Here is a 20,126-nt window from a genome sequence, read left to right as displayed (position 1 = left end):
GCTGCTTAAGTGCCGCCCCTCTATGCAAATATATGTGCTGCTGCAGTGTAGACTGGGACTGTTTCATACGCCTTTGCGTGCATAAAGACATTTCCGAGGCCTCCCACGTGGGCTACCCAAAACCTTAAAAAAAAAAGAAAAAGAAAAAAAACCCACACACACTACGCTCCTGACTGTTTTACAGGGTTGATGAGGATGATGATGTGCCTTGCTCGTGGAATAGCTATGATTGAGGCTAGTTTGCCAGACCCCCAGAAAGCCCTTCCGTAAGCTGGTGGAGGCGTGCCCTCGGCCGGGGGGTTCTAGCTGGTCAATTCCAACTCATACTTACCTGGCAGGGGAGATACCATGATCACGAAGGTGGTTCTCCCAGGGTGAGGCTCAGCCATTGCACTCCGCCTGTGCTGACCCCTGCGATTTCCCCAAATGCGGGAAACTCGACTGCATAATTTGTGGTAGTGGGGGACTGCGTTCGCGCTTTCCCCTGATCATGCTTGGTTAAAGACAGTTCAACAAACAAGACTTCTTCTTGTCAGCTTGTTTCGTGCAGTGTGCAGTGCCTCCGTACCTTTCTCAGGCCTGCCTAGCATCCTCCTGGGGCCTGCCAATTCTGTAGGTAGAAGCCACATGCATGCGTATTCCTATGCAATAGGCCACAGGCCTTGTTTCACAGTGGAAAGCTGCGCCGTGGCTGGCTGCTTAAGTGCCGCCCCTCTATGCAAATATATGTGCTGCTGCAGTGTAGACTGGGACTGTTTCATACGCCTTTGCGTGCATAAAGACATTTCCGAGGCCTCCCACGTGGGCTACCCAAAACCTTAAAAAAAAAAGAAAAAGAAAAAAAACCCACACACACTACGCTCCTGACTGTTTTACAGGGTTGATGAGGATGATGATGTGCCTTGCTCGTGGAATAGCTATGATTGAGGCTAGTTTGCCAGACCCCCAGAAAGCCCTTCCGTAAGCTGGTGGAGGCGTGCCCTCGGCCGGGGGGTTCTAGCTGGTCAATTCCAACTCATACTTACCTGGCAGGGGAGATACCATGATCACGAAGGTGGTTCTCCCAGGGCGAGGCTCAGCCATTGCACTCCGGCTGTGCTGACCCCTGCGATTTCCCCAAATGCGGGAAACTCGACTGCATAATTTGTGGTAGTGGGGGACTGCGTTCGCGCTTTCCCCTGATCATGCTTGGTTAAAGACAGTTCAACAAACAAGACTTCTTCTTGTCAGCTTGTTTCGTGCAGTGTGCAGTGCCTCCGTACCTTTCTCAGGCCTGCCTAGCATCCTCCTGGGGCCTGCCAATTCTGTAGGTAGAAGCCACATGCATGCGTATTCCTATGCAATAGGCCACAGGCCTTGTTTCACAGCGGAAAGCTGCGCCGTGGCTGGCTGCTTAAGTGCCGCCCCTCTATGCAAATATATGTGCTGCTGCAGTGTAGACTGGGACTGTTTCATACGCCTTTGCGTGCATAAAGACATTTCCGAGGCCTCCCACGTGGGCTACCCAAAACCTTAAAAAAAAAAGAAAAAGAAAAAAAACCCACACACACTACGCTCCTGACTGTTTTACAGGGTTGATGAGGATGATGATGTGCCTTGCTCGTGGAATAGCTATGATTGAGGCTAGTTTGCCAGACCCCCAGAAAGCCCTTCCGTAAGCTGGTGGAGGCGTGCCCTCGGCCGGGGGGTTCTAGCTGGTCAATTCCAACTCATACTTACCTGGCAGGGGAGATACCATGATCACGAAGGTGGTTCTCCCAGGGCGAGGCTCAGCCATTGCACTCCGGCTGTGCTGACCCCTGCGATTTCCCCAAATGCGGGAAACTCGACTGCATAATTTGTGGTAGTGGTGGACTGCGTTCGCGCTTTCCCCTGATCATGCTTGGTTAAAGACAGTTCAACAAACAAGACTTCTTCTTGTCAGCTTGTTTCGTGCAGTGTGCAGTGCCTCCGTACCTTTCTCAGGCCTGCCTAGCATCCTCCTGGGGCCTGCCAATTCTGTAGGTAGAAGCCACATTGCATGCGTATTCCTATGCAATAGGCCACAGGCCTTGTTTCACAGCGGAAAGCTGCGCCGTGGCTGGCTGCTTAAGTGCCGCCCCTCTATGCAAATATATGTGCTGCTGCAGTGTAGACTGGGACTGTTTCATACGCCTTTGCGTGCATAAAGACATTTCCGAGGCCTCCCACGTGGGCTACCCAAAACCTTAAAAAAAAAAGAAAAAGAAAAAAAACCCACACACACTACGCTCCTGACTGTTTTACAGGGTTGATGAGGATGATGATGTGCCTTGCTCGTGGAATAGCTATGATTGAGGCTAGTTTGCCAGACCCCCAGAAAGCCCTTCCGTAAGCTGGTGGAGGCGTGCCCTCGGCCGGGGGGTTCTAGCTGGTCAATTCCAACTCATACTTACCTGGCAGGGGAGATACCATGATCACGAAGGTGGTTCTCCCAGGGCGAGGCTCAGCCATTGCACTCCGGCTGTGCTGACCCCTGCGATTTCCCCAAATGCGGGAAACTCGACTGCATAATTTGTGGTAGTGGGGGACTGCGTTCGCGCTTTCCCCTGATCATGCTTGGTTAAAGACAGTTCAACAAACAAGACTTCTTCTTGTCAGCTTGTTTCGTGCAGTGTGCAGTGCCTCCGTACCTTTCTCAGGCCTGCCTAGCATCCTCCTGGGGCCTGCCAATTCTGTAGGTAGAAGCCACATGCATGCGTATTCCTATGCAATAGGCCACAGGCCTTGTTTCACAGCGGAAAGCTGCGCCGTGGCTGGCTGCTTAAGTGCCGCCCCTCTATGCAAATATATGTGCTGCTGCAGTGTAGACTGGGACTGTTTCATACGCCTTTGCGTGCATAAAGACATTTCCGAGGCCTCCCACGTGGGCTACCCAAAACCTTAAAAAAAAAAGAAAAAGAAAAAAAACCCACACACACTACGCTCCTGACTGTTTTACAGGGTTGATGAGGATGATGATGTGCCTTGCTCGTGGAATAGCTATGATTGAGGCTAGTTTGCCAGACCCCCAGAAAGCCCTTCCGTAAGCTGGTGGAGGCGTGCCCTCGGCCGGGGGGTTCTAGCTGGTCAATTCCAACTCATACTTACCTGGCAGGGGAGATACCATGATCACGAAGGTGGTTCTCCCAGGGCGAGGCTCAGCCATTGCACTCCGGCTGTGCTGACCCCTGCGATTTCCCCAAATGCGGGAAACTTGACTGCATAATTTGTGGTAGTGGGGGACTGCGTTCGCGCTTTCCCCTGATCATGCTTGGTTAAAGACAGTTCAACAAACAAGACTTCTTCTTGTCAGCTTGTTTCGTGCAGTGTGCAGTGCCTCCGTACCTTTCTCAGGCCTGCCTAGCATCCTCCTGGGGCCTGCCAATTCTGTAGGTAGAAGCCACATGCATGCGTATTCCTATGCAATAGGCCACAGGCCTTGTTTCACAGCGGAAAGCTGCGCCGTGGCTGGCTGCTTAAGTGCCGCCCCTCTATGCAAATATATGTGCTGCTGCAGTGTAGACTGGGACTGTTTCATACGCCTTTGCGTGCATAAAGACATGTCCGAGGCCTCCCACGTGGGCTACCCAAAACCTTAAAAAAAAAAAGAAAAAGAAAAAAAACCCACACACACTACGCTCCTGACTGTTTTACAGGGTTGATGAGGATGATGATGTGCCTTGCTCGTGGAATAGCTATGATTGAGGCTAGTTTGCCAGACCCCCAGAAAGCCCTTCCGTAAGCTGGTGGAGGCGTGCCCTCGGCCGGGGGGTTCTAGCTGGTCAATTCCAACTCATACTTACCTGGCAGGGGAAATACCATGATCACGAAGGTGGTTCTCCCAGGGCGAGGCTCAGCCATTGCACTCCGGCTGTGCTGACCCCTGCGATTTCCCCAAATGCGGGAAACTCGACTGCATAATTTGTGGTAGTGGGGGACTGCGTTCGCGCTTTCCCCTGATCATGCTTGGTTAAAGACAGTTCAACAAACAAGACTTCTTCTTGTCAGCTTGTTTCGTGCAGTGTGCAGTGCCTCCGTACCTTTCTCAGGCCTGCCTAGCATCCTCCTGGGGCCTGCCAATTCTGTAGGTAGAAGCCACATGCATGCGTATTCCTATGCAATAGGCCACAGGCCTTGTTTCACAGCGGAAAGCTGCGCCGTGGCTGGCTGCTTAAGTGCCGCCCCTCTATGCAAATATATGTGCTGCTGCAGTGTAGACTGGGACTGTTTCATACGCCTTTGCGTGCATAAAGACATTTCCGAGGCCTCCCACGTGGGCTACCCAAAACCTTAAAAAAAAAAGAAAAAGAAAAAAAACCCACACACACTACGCTCCTGACTGTTTTACAGGGTTGATGAGGATGATGATGTGCCTTGCTCGTGGAATAGCTATGATTGAGTCTAGTTTGCCAGACCCCCAGAAAGCCCTTCCGTAAGCTGGTGGAGGCGTGCCCTCGGCCGGGGGGTTCTAGCTGGTCAATTCCAACTCATACTTACCTGGCAGGGGAGATACCATGATCACGAAGGTGGTTCTCCCAGGGCGAGGCTCAGCCATTGCACTCCGGCTGTGCTGACCCCTGCGATTTCCCCAAATGCGGGAAACTCGACTGCATAATTTGTGGTAGTGGGGGACTGCGTTCGCGCTTTCCCCTGATCATGCTTGGTTAAAGACAGTTCAACAAACAAGACTTCTTCTTGTCAGCTTGTTTCGTGCAGTGTGCAGTGCCTCCGTACCTTTCTCAGGCCTGCCTAGCATCCTCCTGGGGCCTGCCAATTCTGTAGGTAGAAGCCACATTGCATGCGTATTCCTATGCAATAGGCCACAGGCCTTGTTTCACAGCGGAAAGCTGCGCCGTGGCTGGCTGCTTAAGTGCCGCCCCTCTATGCAAATATATGTGCTGCTGCAGTGTAGACTGGGACTGTTTCATACGCCTTTGCGTGCATAAAGACATTTCCGAGGCCTCCCACGTGGGCTACCCAAAACCTTAAAAAAAAAAGAAAAAGAAAAAAAACCCACACACACTACGCTCCTGACTGTTTTACAGGGTTGATGAGGATGATGATGTGCCTTGCTCGTGGAATAGCTATGATTGAGGCTAGTTTGCCAGACCCCCAGAAAGCCCTTCCGTAAGCTGGTGGAGGCGTGCCCTCGGCCGGGGGGGTTCTAGCTGGTCAATTCCAACTCATACTTACCTGGCAGGGGAGATACCATGATCACGAAGGTGGTTCTCCCAGGGCGAGGCTCAGCCATTGCACTCCGGCTGTGCTGACCCCTGCGATTTCCCCAAATGCGGGAAACTCGACTGCATAATTTGTGGTAGTGGGGGACTGCGTTCGCGCTTTCCCCTGATCATGCTTGGTTAAAGACAGTTCAACAAACAAGACTTCTTCTTGTCAGCTTGTTTCGTGCAGAGTGCAGTGCCTCCGTACCTTTCTCAGGCCTGCCTAGCATCCTCCTGGGGCCTGCCAATTCTGTAGGTAGAAGCAACATGCATGCGTATTCCTATGCAATAGGCCACAGGCCTTGTTTCACAGCGGAAAGCTGCGCCGTGGCTGGCTGCTTAAGTGCCGCCCCTCTATGCAAATATATGTGCTGCTGCAGTGTAGACTGGGACTGTTTCATACGCCTTTGCGTGCATAAAGACATTTCCGAGGCCTCCCACGTGGGCTACCCAAAACCTTAAAAAAAAAAAGAAAAAGAAAAAAAACCCACACACACTACGCTCCTGACTGTTTTACAGGTTTGATGAGGATGATGATGTGCCTTGCTCGTGGAATAGCTATGATTGAGGCTAGTTTGCCAGACCCCCAGAAAGCCCTTCCGTAAGCTGGTGGAGGCGTGCCCTCGGCCGGGGGGTTCTAGCTGGTCAATTCCAACTCATACTTACCTGGCAGGGGAGATACCATGATCACGAAGGTGGTTCTCCCAGGGCGAGGCTCAGCCATTGCACTCCGGCTGTGCTGACCCCTGCGATTTCCCCAAATGCGGGAAACTCGACTGCATAATTTGTGGTAGTGGGGGACTGCGTTCGCGCTTTCCCCTGATCATGCTTGGTTAAAGACAGTTCAACAAACAAGACTTCTTCTTGTCAGCTTGTTTCGTGCAGTGTGCAGTGCCTCCGTACCTTTCTCAGGCCTGCCTAGCATCCTCCTGGGGCCTGCCAATTCTGTAGGTAGAAGCCACATTGCATGCGTATTCCTATGCAATAGGCCACAGGCCTTGTTTCACAGCGGAAAGCTGCGCCGTGGCTGGCTGCTTAAGTGCCGCCCCTCTATGCAAATATATGTGCTGCTGCAGTGTAGACTGGGACTGTTTCATACGCCTTTGCGTGCATAAAGACATTTCCGAGGCCTCCCACGTGGGCTACCCAAAACCTTAAAAAAAAAAGAAAAAGAAAAAAAACCCACACACACTACGCTCCTGACTGTTTTACAGGGTTGATGAGGATGATCATGTGCCTTGCTCGTGGAATAGCTATGATTGAGGCTAGTTTGCCAGACCCCCAGAAAGCCCTTCCGTAAGCTGGTGGAGGCGTGCCCTCGGCCGGGGGGTTCTAGCTGGTCAATTCCAACTCATACTTACCTGGCAGGGGAGATACCATGATCACGAAGGTGGTTCTCGTGCTGTTTGGATAGTATTGCTGGCTGTGAGTTTGTTTCACTGTCTCATGCTGTCAGTGGTTAGACATCTTCCTGAAGTGTACAGTCTGCTTACTTTCTTGCCGAGTTTACCTCAGCCCTCCAGTCCTGCTGAGGGAGAAAGGTAAAGCTCTGTAATGGCGGCGGCCAAAAACGTGAATATTCCGGCTTATGCGCGGGTAAATAATTCTGTCAGACTGGAGTTTGAAGCACAGAAAAGAGAGGAAAGAGGCCTGGAATATATTGTTAAAGATTTGCTGTTTGGACTGTTCCAGCTAACACCAGATAAGATTCTTGCACTACAGGATTATCATGTAAGAGGAGTTTATGATGTTACCTTTGTTAATAAGAGAACCTGCCTTGACTTTGTGAGGAAATTGCAGCAGTGTTGCAATCATAACTTATTGGACTGTGTAAAGGTGACCCCACATTATGAGGAAGAGAATTTACAAACGCTTGTGGTGAAAATGTATAACCCAAATTTACCTCAGGAGGACATTACCAGCTGGCTTTCACTGTTTTGTGATAAGGTGAAATTTTTACATAAAATTACTAACCAGTTTGGGTTGTGGACTGGAAAAAGGAAATATCTTGTGTCATTCAAAAAAGACATTCTTCCCCCAGCTCGCTTTAGCATTGGAAAACATAATGGGGATCTATTTTTTGATGGAATGGGCAGTTTCTGTCGCATATGCCATGTATATGGCCACACAACTGAGCTCTGCAAAGAGAGACATAGATGCAGGAATTGTGACTCTTTTGAGCATGAAACTCTAGCATGTCCTAAAGTGAAAAGATGCAATTTCTGCCTTTGTCCTGGACATGTTTATTCAAACTGTCCCCATCGTAACAACCCAGAGAAGCCAAGGCAGGCTGCTGCAGCTAATCCTGAGGTAAAATTATCATCTGAGCGGGAAAATTCAGCTGGTCCAGCGCCCTCTGCTGTTGACTTGGAAAATCCTGCAGCTGGATTAACTTCTGACATTTCTGAAGTAAAAAGACCTGTCAAAGCTGAAAGTCCAACATCACTCCATGTTCCTGTGCCAGAGGAGGAAGAGTCTGTCTTGGAAAAAATGGATATTATATCATCGGATGAAAAAAAGGGAAAGGAGCAACGTTTAAAATATATCACAAAACAATCTGGAAGATCCAGAGAAGGAAAGCAGGCTTTGGAGAAAGAAAAGTCCCCTGTGGGTGAAGACACAGAACAAGCTGTAAATTCAAAAGCCAAGAAACTGCGAACCGGATCGCCAGCTGCGATTGGAGCAAGGGTGGAGATACAATCTGAAGGGAAGTCATGGGCAGAGGTTGTAAAATCCTATGCTGAAAAGGATTCAGAGAAAATGGAGCCCAGCCCCCTTCCAGCGAATAATATGTCAGGTGATCTATTGTTTGATGATAAGATTCATAGTAATCCAGTCGGTCTGGCATCTCCTAAGCAGGATTTCTTAAACACTGCTTTGGTCCACCAATTGACTAAAGTGATGGGAATGGATCCTTCAGAGGACAATATGATTTTCTGAGTAAGTTTTGGTTAGGAATCTATACTTTATTTTACCATGGCTATTTTAGATGGCTTATCCTTTAACGTACGCTGCATAAAAAGTCAACTAAGACGAATAACTGTGTTTAACTTTTTGGCCTCTTTTAATGTAAGTGTGCTTTTTCTGCAAGAATGTGCTATACCACACATGAACAATTATGAGACTTTTGCAAAAGACTGGACTCATGGCCCTTCTGTGTGGTCAGGCTCAAATGGAAATAAAAATGCAGGAGTTGCTATTCTATTTAAAGGGCCAGTAAAAATTCATCATATACAGGAACTTGTTCCAGGGAGAGTTCTGTTTGTTTCTGTCTCTATTGATGGTATTAAGTGGGATCTTCTAAATGTATATGCATCTCCAGATACAAAAGACCGTATTGAACTACTTGAAAATTTGAACCTCTTTATGGCAAATATTAAACCAATGCTTGTAGCAGGTGATTTTAACTGTACAATAAATGGCACCGATAGATATGGTCCAGGCATTAGAATGACTGATAGATCAGCTAACCTTTTAAAAACAATGATAAATGATTTCAAGTTTAAAGATAGTTTCATGGCCCTAAATAAAAATATCCCCTTAACTGAGAGGGTTACATGGCAAGGTAAAGATGCTGGATCAAGAATTGATTATATTTTTGCTGCAAAGTGTTTGTTGCCATTGTCATGCTGCCATAAAGAGAATGTTATTTCAGACCACAAGGTGGTGATTTTCAAGGTTTCAAGCCCAGCTGAACAAAAAGTGGGAAGAGGCTTTTGGAAATTGAACACATCCCTGCTACAAGATGATGAAGTATATAAGGATTTCAGTAAAGTATTTAAGGAATGGCAGACAGAAAAGTTACATACTGCTGACATTCTAACATGGTGGGATATAGTAAAAGGGCGAATTAAACGTTTTTTCATTAAATTAGGGGTTCAAAAGGCAAAAGAAAAAAGAGATTTTTTCAATAATCTAAACACCCAGCTACAAACTCTGTATAAATTTAAAGCAATAGGTTGTGATGTAGCTGAAAATATTTCTACAACAAAAGAGAACATTAAAAAATGCCTAGAAGAAAAAGCAAAGGAAGTCATTTTTAGAAGCCGTGTAAAACATGTAGAACAGAATGAAAAATGTACCAAGTACTTCTTTAGGAAAATTAACATTTCAAAGGAAATAATAACAGAAATAGAGGGGGAGAATTCCAGGAGCGGCATAATGGGAAAAATCTCTACCTTTTATCAGTCCCTATATGACACCAAAAACATTGACACCGATTTCCTGAATGACACACTCCAAGACATAACTATGGTCCTAAACCAAGAGGATGCAGAGTCCCTAAATGAGATTTTGACTGAAGATGAGCTTTTAAAAACCATTAAAAGTTTTCAAAAAAGTAAAATACCCGGACTGGATGGGTTACCTGTTGAATTTTACTTGCAGTTTTGGGATATTTTGAAAAGTGACTTGCTAAATGTTTTAGGCAAATGTTTTCTGTATAAAGAGCTGCCACACTCTTGGAGGAGAGGAGTCATTACTCTACTGCCAAAAGAGGGCGATAAAACCCAATTAAAGAACTGGAGGCCTATAACGCTCCTTAACCTGGATTATAAAATCTTTGCTAAAATCCTGGCAAACAGGTTGAAAAGAGTGATAGACAAGGTTATCCATAGTAACCAGGTGTGCGGTATTCCTGGGCGTAGAATACACCATATCACCAACCTTATAAGGGACTCTATTTGGTATACAAAAGAATGTAAGCAATCTCTGGCAATTCTGTCTTTAGACTTTGAAAAAGCTTTCGATCACATATCTCATGTGTATCTATTTAATGTACTGTGCAAAATGGGTATTCCAGAGGGCTTTTTGTCCTCCCTAAAGTCTTTATATAACAAGTGTACCAGTCAGGTTCTAGTTAATGGCTTCATGACAGAAAGCTTTGGCTTAAAATGTGGTGTCAAGCAGGGATGCCCTTTGTCACCTTTGCTCTTTGTCTGTGCCATTGAGCCACTTTTATGCTCCATCAGAAAAGATAAGGTGATCAGAGGAGTTCACTTGCCAGGGAGTGGAGGACTGCAGGTGAAAATAACTGGGTACATGGATGATCTTGCCATGTTGTGCACTAACACTACATCTGTTCAAAGGGCGATTAAAAGAACAGAATATTTTTGTGCCGCTTCTGGATCTAAATTAAATTTAAAGAAAAGCAGCATGATGGAAATTGGAAATTGGGAGCCCTCTCCAGATTACCCAATACAAAAGAAAGAATCCTTAAAAATCTTGGGCACAATTTTTAATTCTAAAAATGATGGAGAGGAGTCATGGAATGTGGTTATGGAAAGGTTAAACAGAAAGGTTATGGGCTGGCAGATGCGACAGTTAACCATGGAAGGGAAGATCTTACTACTTAAAATGGTTCTGTTACCTATTTTATTGTATACAGCTCTCACCTTTCCTCCAACAGATTTGCACCTGACTCAGGTTGTTCGAACATGTTTTCTCTTTGTTTGGGGTTCAAAAATGGAGAGGTTAAAAAGAATATACATGATGAAACCACCAGAAAAAGGCGGGAAAGGCATGCCAAATGTAAAGCGCTTCTTATATACAAAATATCTGGTTCTATGCCTTCAAGCCCATAATACCGAAGCAATCTGGTCGTTTTTTCTGAGGTATGCAGCAGGGTTTACTTTTCGGAAACATGGTTGGTATAATTTATCTCTGAAGAGCCCGTTTTGCTTTAACCCCCCATGGTTCTATAGCATTTTGCAAAGTATCATCTCTAACTTTAACCTTCAGGATAAAACCCTAGAAGATCTTTGTGATAAATTGAAGTTGAGATTGCATTTTAATGCTGCTGAATCTTTGATTCCGATCAGTCAAATGCCAGAAGATGAGGTAAAAACTATTTGGGCAAAAGTTGGTCATAAACAGCTTCTTAATAGTCAAAAAGATTTAGCATGGGCCTGTGTGCATGAATGCCTGCCTACCAAGGCTTTTCAGCACAAGAGAGGTGTGATACCATCAGCTAAGTGTCCAAAGTCCTTGTGTAGATTAGATGAGACAGTAAAGCACTTTTTGTGGGATTGCTTTTATGCCAAAGAGCTTTGGAGGAAAGTAAAACCACTTCTGGAACAAGTGGCGGGAATTAAAGATTTAAACTATGACTTGGTTCTTTATGGCAAGGTGGAAAATATACCACAGGCTAAATTTGAGATTTTATGGAAAATGATAAACTCTTTCAAAGAAGCTCTGTGGAAAGTCCGAAACAAGATAATCTTTAATTCTAATGAGGTAACAGTTAATGAGTGCGTATCTTTGGGTTTTAGTTCAATGCGTTTATATGTGTTGCTTGATGAGAAGAATTCTACAAACAAAAGTAGACTTTGGTGTCAAGACAAATGGTTTATATCTTAAAATTCATGTACTAACGGAAAACTACATTGTATTGCATGATAGGTGTAGTCTGTATCCTTTTGCAATATGTACCTGTTAAAGAGTGTTGTAAAGTTGATATGTGAACCTGTATATTATTTATTAGTTTAATAAAGCTTTTAAAAAACGAAGGTGGTTCTCCCAGGGCGAGGCTCAGCCATTGCACTCCGGCTGTGCTGACCCCTGCGATTTCCCCAAATGCGGGAAACTCGACTGCATAATTTGTGGTAGTGGGGGACTGCGTTCGCGCTTTCCCCTGATCATGCTTGGTTAAAGACAGTTCAACAAACAAGACTTCTTCTTGTCAGCTTGTTTCGTGCAGAGTGCAGTGCCTCCGTACCTTTCTCAGGCCTGCCTAGCATCCTCCTGGGGCCTGCCAATTCTGTAGGTAGAAGCAACATGCATGCGTATTCCTATGCAATAGGCCACAGGCCTTGTTTCACAGCGGAAAGCCGCGCCGTGGCTGGCTGCTTAAGTGCCGCCCCTCTATGCAAATATATGTGCTGCTGCAGTGTAGACTGGGACTGTTTCATACGCCTTTGCGTGCATAAAGACATTTCCGAGGCCTCCCACGTGGGCTACCCAAAACCTTAAAAAAAAAAGAAAAAGAAAAAAAACCCACACACACTACGCTCCTGACTGTTTTACAGGGTTGATGAGGATGATGATGTGCCTTGCTCGTGGAATAGCTATGATTGAGGCTAGTTTGCCAGACCCCCAGAAAGCCCTTCCGTAAGCTGGTGGAGGCGTGCCCTCGGCCGGGGGGTTCTAGCTGGTCAATTCCAACTCATACTTACCTGGCAGGGGAGATACCATGATCACGAAGGTGGTTCTCCCAGGGCGAGGCTCAGCCATTGCACTCCGGCTGTGCTGACCCCTGCGATTTCCCCAAATGCGGGAAACTCGACTGCATAATTTGTGGTAGTGGGGGACTGCGTTCGCGCTTTCCCCTGATCATGCTTGGTTAAAGACAGTTCAACAAACAAGACTTCTTCTTGTCAGCTTGTTTCGTGCAGTGTGCAGTGCCTCCGTACCTTTCTCAGGCCTGCCTAGCATCCTCCTGGGGCCTGCCAATTCTGTAGGTAGAAGCCACATGCATGCGTATTCCCATGCAATAGGCCACAGGCCTTGTTTCACAGCGGAAAGCTGCGCCGTGGCTGGCTGCTTAAGTGCCGCCCCTCTATGCAAATATATGTGCTGCTGCAGTGTAGACTGGGACTGTTTCATACGCCTTTGCGTGCATAAAGACATTTCCGAGGCCTCCCACGTGGGCTACCCAAAACCTTAAAAAAAAAAGAAAAAGAAAAAAAACCCACACACACTACGCTCCTGACTGTTTTACAGGGTTGATGAGGATGATGATGTGCCTTGCTCGTGGAATAGCTATGATTGAGGCTAGTTTGCCAGACCCCCAGAAAGCCCTTCCGTAAGCTGGTGGAGGCGTGCCCTCGGCCGGGGGGTTCTAGCTGGTCAATTCCAACTCATACTTACCTGGCAGGGGAGATACCATGATCACGAAGGTGGTTCTCCCAGGGCGAGGCTCAGCCATTGCACTCCGGCTGTGCTGACCCCTGCGATTTCCCCAAATGCGGGAAACTTGACTGCATAATTTGTGGTAGTGGGGGACTGCGTTTGCGCTTTCCCCTGATCATGCTTGGTTAAAGACAGTTCAACAAACAAGACTTCTTCTTGTCAGCTTGTTTCGTGCAGTGTGCAGTGCCTCCGTACCTTTCTCAGGCCTGCCTAGCATCCTCCTGGGGCCTGCCAATTCTGTAGGTAGAAGCCACATGCATGCGTATTCCTATGCAATAGGCCACAGGCCTTGTTTCACAGCGGAAAGCTGCGCCGTGGCTGGCTGCTTAAGTGCCGCCCCTCTATGCAAATATATGTGCTTCTGCTGAAGTGTAGACTGGGACTGTTTCATACGCCTTTGCGTGCATAAAGACATTTCCGAGGCCTCCCACGTGGGCTACCCAAAACCTTAAAAAAAAAAGAAAAAGAAAAAAAACCCACACACACTACGCTCCTGACTGTTTTACAGGGTTGATGAGGATGATGATGTGCCTTGCTCGTGGAATAGCTATGATTGAGGCTAGTTTGCCAGACCCCCAGAAAGCCCTTCCGTAAGCTGGTGGAGGCGTGCCCTCGGCCGGGGGGTTCTAGCTGGTCAATTCCAACTCATACTTACCTGGCAGGGGAGATACCATGATCACGAAGGTGGTTCTCCCAGGGCGAGGCTCAGCCATTGCACTCCGACTGTGCTGACCCCTGCGATTTCCCCAAATGCGGGAAACTCGACTGCATAATTTGTGGTAGTGGGGGACTGCGTTCGCGCTTTCCCCTGATCATGCTTGGTTAAAGACAGTTCAACAAACAAGACTTCTTCTTGTCAGCTTGTTTCGTGCAGTGTGCAGTGCCTCCGTACCTTTCTCAGGCCTGCCTAGCATCCTCCTGGGGCCTGCCAATTCTGTAGGTAGAAGCCACATGCATGTGTATTCCTATGCAATAGGCCACAGGCCTTGTTTCACAGCGGAAAGCTGCGCCGTGGCTGGCTGCTTAAGTGCCGCCCCTCTATGCAAATATATGTGCTGCTGCAGTGTAGACTGGGACTGTTTCATACGCCTTTGCGTGCATAAAGACATTTCCGAGGCCTCCCACGTGGGCTACCCAAAACCTTAAAAGAAAAAGAAAAAAAACCCACACACACTACGCTCCTGACTGTTTTACAGGGTTGATGAGGATGATGATGTGCCTTGCTCGTGGAATAGCTATGATTGAGGCTAGTTTGCCAGACCCCCAGAAAGCCCTTCCGTAAGCTGGTGGAGGCGTGCCCTCGGCCGGGGGGTTCTAGCTGGTCAATTCCAACTCATACTTACCTGGCAGGGGAGATACCATGATCACGAAGGTGGTTCTCGTGCTGTTTGGATAGTATTGCTGGCTGTGAGTTTGTTTCACTGTCTCATGCTGTCAGTGGTTGGACATCTCCCTGAAGTGTACAGTCTGCTTACTTTCTTGCTGAGTTTACCTCAGCCCTCCAGTCCAGCTGAGGGAGAAAGGTAAAGCTCTGTAATGGCGGCGGCCAAAAACATGAATATTCCGGCTTATGCGCGGGTAAATAATTCTGTCAGACTGGAGTTTGAAGCACAGAAAAGAGAGGAAAGAGGCCTGGAATATATTGTTAAAGATTTGCTGTTTGGACTGTTCCAGCTAACACCAGATAAGATTCTTGCACTACAGGATTATCATGTAAGAGGAGTTTATGATGTTACCTTTGTTAATAAGAGAACCTGCCTAGACTTTGTGAGGAAATTGCAGCAGTGTTGCAATCATAACTTATTGGACTGTGTAAAGGTGACCCCACATTATGAGGAAGAGAATTTACAAACGCTTGTGGTGAAAATGTATAACCCAAATTTACCTCAGGAGGACATTACCAGCTGGCTTTCACTGTTTTGTGATAAGGTAAAATTTTTACATAAAATTACTAACCAGTTTGGGTTGTGGACTGGAAAAAGGAAATATCTTGTGTCATTCAAAAAAGACATTCTTCCCCCAGCTCGCTTTAGCATTGGAAAACATAATGGGGATCTATTTTTTGATGGAATGGGCAGTTTCTGTCGCATATGCCATGTCTATGGCCACACAACTGAGCTTTGCAAAGAGAGACATAGATGCAGGAATTGTGACTCTTTTGAGCATGAAACTCTAGCATGTCCTAAAGTGAAAAGATGCAATTTCTGCCTTTGTCCTGGACATGTTTATTCAAACTGTCCCCATCGTAACAACCCAGAGAAGCCAAGGCAGGCTGCTGCAGCTAATCCTGAGGTAAAATTATCATCTGAGCGGGAAAATTCAGCTGGTCCAGCGCCCTCTGCTGTTGACTTGGAAAATCCTGCAGCTGAATTAACTTTTGACATTTCTGAAGTAAAAAGACCTGTCAAAGCTGAAAGTCCAACATCACACCATGTTCCTGTGCCAGAGGAGGAAGAGTCTGTCTTGGAAAAAATGGATATTATATCATCGGATGAAAAAAAGGGAAAGGAGCAGCGTTTAAAATATATCACAAAACAATCTGGAAGATCCAGAGAAGGAAAGCAGGCTTTGGATAAAGAAAAGTCCCCTGTGGGTGAAGACACAGAACAAGCTGTAAATTCAAAAGCCAAGAAACTGCGAACCGGATCGCCAGCTGCGATTGGAGCAAGGGTGGAGATACAATCTGAAGGGAAGTCATGGGCAGAGGTTGTAAAATCCTATGCTGGAAAGGATTCAGAGAAAATGGAGCCCAGCCCCCTTCCAGCGAATAATATGTCAGGTGATCTATTGTTTGATGATAAGATTCATAGTAATCCAGTTGGTCTGGCATCTCCTAAGCAGGATTTCTTAAACACTGTTTTGGTCCACCAATTGACTAAAGTGATGGGAATGGATCCTTCAGAGGACAATATGATTTTCTGAGTAAGTTTTGGTTAGGAATCTATACTTTATTTTACCATGGCTGTTTTAGAAGGCTTATCCTTTAACGTACGCTGCATAAAAAGTCAACTAAGACGAATAACTGTGTTTAACTTTTTGGCCTCTTTTAATGTAAGTGTGCTTTTTCTGCAAGAATGTGCTATACCACACATGAACAATTATGAGACTTTTGCAAAAGACTGGACTCATGGCCCTTCTGTGTGGTCAGGCTCAAATGGAAATAAAAATGCAGGAGTTGCTATTCTATTTAAAGGGCCAGTAAAAATTCATCATATACAGGAACTTGTTCCAGGGAGAGTTCTGTTTGTTTCGGTCTCTATTGATGGTATTAAGTGGGATCTTCTAAATGTATATGCATCTCCAGATACAAAAGACCGTATTGAACTACTTGAAAATTTGAACCTCTTTATGGCAAATATTAAACCAATGCTTGTAGCAGGTGATTTTAACTGTACAATAAATGGCACCGATAGATATGGTCCAGGCATTAGAATGACTGATAGATCAGCTAACCTTTTAAAAACAATGATAAATGATTTCAAGTTTAAAGATAGTTTCATGGCCCTAAATAAAAATATCCCCTTAACTGAGAGGGTTACATGGCAAGGTAAAGATGCTGGATCAAGAATTGATTATATTTTTGCTGCAAAGTGTTTGTTGCCATTGTCATGCTGCCATAAAGAGAATGTTATTTCAGACCACAAGGTGGTGATTTTCAAGGTTTCAAGCCCAGCTGAACAAAAAGTGGGAAGAGGCTTTTGGAAATTGAACACCTCCCTGCTACAAGATGATGAAGTATATAAGGATTTCAGTAAAGTATTTAAGGAATGGCAGACAGAAAAGTTACACGCTGCTGACATTCTAACATGGTGGGATATAGTAAAAGGGCGAATTAAACGTTTTTTCATTAAATTAGGGGTTCAAAAGGCAAAAGAAAAAAGAGATTTTTTCAATAATCTAAACACCCAGCTACAAACTCTGTATAAATTTAAAGCATTAGGTTGTGATGTAGCTGAAAATATTTCTACAACAAAAGAGAACATTAAAAAATGCCTAGAAGAAAAAGCAAAGGAAGTCATTTTTAGAAGCCGTGTAAAACATGTAGAACAGAATGAAAAATGTACCAAGTACTTCTTTAGGAAAATTAACATTTCAAAGGAAATAATAACAGAAATAGAGGGGGAGAATTCCAGGAGCGGCATAATGGGAAAAATCTCTACCTTTTATCAGTCCCTATATGACACCAAAAACATTGACACCGATTTCCTGAATGACACACTCCAAGACATAACTATGGTCCTAAACCAAGAGGATGCAGAGTCCCTAAATGAGATTTTGACTGAAGATGAGCTTTTAAAAACCATTAAAAGTTTTCAAAAAAGTAAAATACCCGGACTGGATGGGTTACCTGTTGAATTTTACTTGCAGTTTTGGGATATTTTGAAAAGTGACTTGCTAAATGTTTTAAGCAAATGTTTTCTGTATAAAGAGCTGCCACACTCTTGGAGGAGAGGAGTCATTACTCTACTGCCAAAAGAGGGCGATAAAACCCAATTAAAGAACTGGAGGCCTATAACACTCCTTAACCTGGATTATAAAATCTTTGCTAAAATCCTGGCAAACAGGTTGAAAAGAGTGATAGACAAGGTTATCCATAGTAACCAGGTGTGCGGTATTCCTGGGCGTAGAATACACCATATCACCAACCTTATAAGGGACTCTATTTGGTATACAAAAGAATGTAAGCAATCTCTGGCAATTCTGTCTTTAGACTTTGAAAAAGCTTTCGATCACATATCTCATGTGTATCTATTTAATGTACTGTGCAAAATGGGTATTCCAGAGGGCTTTTTATCCTCCCTAAAGTCTTTATATAACAAGTGTACCAGTCAGGTTCTAGTTAATGGCTTCATGACAGAAAGCTTTGGCTTAAAATGTGGTGTCAAGCAGGGATGCCCTTTGTCACCTTTGCTCTTTGTCTGTGCCATTGAGCCACTTTTATGCTCCATCAGAAAAGATAAGGTGATCAGAGGAGTTCACTTGCCAGGGAGTGGAGGACTGCAGGTGAAAATAACTGGGTACATGGATGATCTTGCCATGTTCTGCACTAACACTACATCTGTTCAAAGGGCGATTAAAAGAACAGAATATTTTTGTGCCGCTTCTGGATTTAAATTAAATTTAAAGAAAAGCAGCATGATGGAAATTGGAAATTGGGAGCCCTCTCCAGATTGCCCAATACAAAAGAAAGAATCCTTAAAAATCTTGGGCACAATTCTTACTTCTAAAAATGATGGAGAGGAGTCATGGAATGTGGTTATGGAAAGGTTAAACAGAAAGGTTATGGGCTGGCAGATGCGACAGTTAACCATGGAAGGGAAGATCTTACTACTTAAAATGGTTCTGTTACCTATTTTGTTGTATACAGCTCTCACCTTTCCTCCAACAGATTTGCACCTGACTCAGGTTGTTCGAACATGTTTTCTCTTTGTTTGGGGTTCAAAAATGGAGAGGTTAAAAAGAATATACATGATGAAACCACCAGAAAAAGGCGGGAAAGGCATGCCAAATGTAAAGCGCTTCCTATATACAAAATATCTGGTTCTATGCCTTCAAGCCCATAATACCGAAGCAATCTGGTCGTTTTTTCTGAGGTATGCAGCAGGGTTTACTTTTCGGAAACATGGTTGGTATAATTTATCTCTGAAGAGCCCGTTTTGCTTTAACCCCCCATGGTTCTATAGCATTTTGCAAACTATCATCTCTAACTTTAACCTTCAGGATAAAACCCTAGAAGATCTTTGTGATAAATTGAAATTGAGATTGCATTTTAATGCTGCTGAATCTTTGATTCCGATCAGTCAAATGCCAGAAGATGAGGTAAAAACTATTTGGGCAAAAGTTGGTCATAAACAGCTTCTTAATAGTCAAAAAGATTTAGCATGGGCCTGTGTGCATGAATGCCTGCCTACCAAGGCTTTTCAGCACAAGAGAGGTGTGATACCATCAGCTAAGTGTCCAAAGTCCTTGTGTAGATTAGATGAGACAGTAAAGCACTTTTTGTGGGATTGCTTTTATGCCAAAGAGCTTTGGAGGAAAGTAAAACCACTTTTGGAACAAGTGGCGGGAATTAAAGATTTAAACTATGACTTGGTTCTTTATGGCAAGGTGGAAAATATACCACAGGCTAAATTTGAGATTTTATGGAAAATGATAAACTCTTTCAAAGAAGCTCTGTGGAAAGTCCGAAACAAGATAATCTTTAATTCTAATGAGGTAACAGTTAATGAGTGCGTATCTTTGGGTTTTAGTTCAATGCGTTTATATGTGTTGCTTGATGAGAAGAATTCTACAAACAAAAGTAGACTTTGGTGTCAAGACAAATGGTTTATATCTTAAAATTCATGTACTAACGGAAAACTAGATTGTATTGCATGATAGGTGTAGTCTGTATCCTTTTGCAATATGTACCTGTTAAAGAGTGTTGTAAAGTTGATATGTGAACCTGTATATTATTTATTAGTTTAATAAAGCTTTTAAAAACGAAAAAAAAAAAACGAAGGTGGTTCTCCCAGGGCGAGGCTCAGCCATTGCACTCCGGCTGTGCTGACCCCTGCGATTTCCCCAAATGCGGGAAACTCGACTGCATAATTTGTGGTAGTGGGGGACTGCGTTCGCGCTTTCCCCTGATCATGCTTGGTTAAAGACAGTTCAACAAACAAGACTTCTTCTTGTCAGCTTGTTTCGTGCAGTGTGCAGTGCCTCCGTACCTTTCTCAGGCCTGCCTAGCATCCTCCTGGGGCCTGCCAATTCTGTAGGTAGAAGCCACATGCATGCGTATTCCTATGCAATAGGCCACAGGCCTTGTTTCACAGCGGAAAGCTGCGCCGTGGCTGGCTGCTTAAGTGCCGCCCCTCTATGCAAATATATGTGCTGCTGCAGTGTAGACTGGGACTGTTTCATACGCCTTTGCGTGCATAAAGACATTTCCGAGGCCTCCCACGTGGGCTACCCAAAACCTTAAAAAAAAAAGAAAAAGAAAAAAAACCCACACAC

This window comes from Pelophylax lessonae (genome assembly GCF_965119305.1).
Source record: "Pelophylax lessonae genome assembly, chromosome: 1".
In the NCBI taxonomy this organism is placed as follows: domain Eukaryota; kingdom Metazoa; phylum Chordata; class Amphibia; order Anura; family Ranidae; genus Pelophylax; species Pelophylax lessonae.
Note: the sequence above shows the minus strand (reverse complement) of the source record.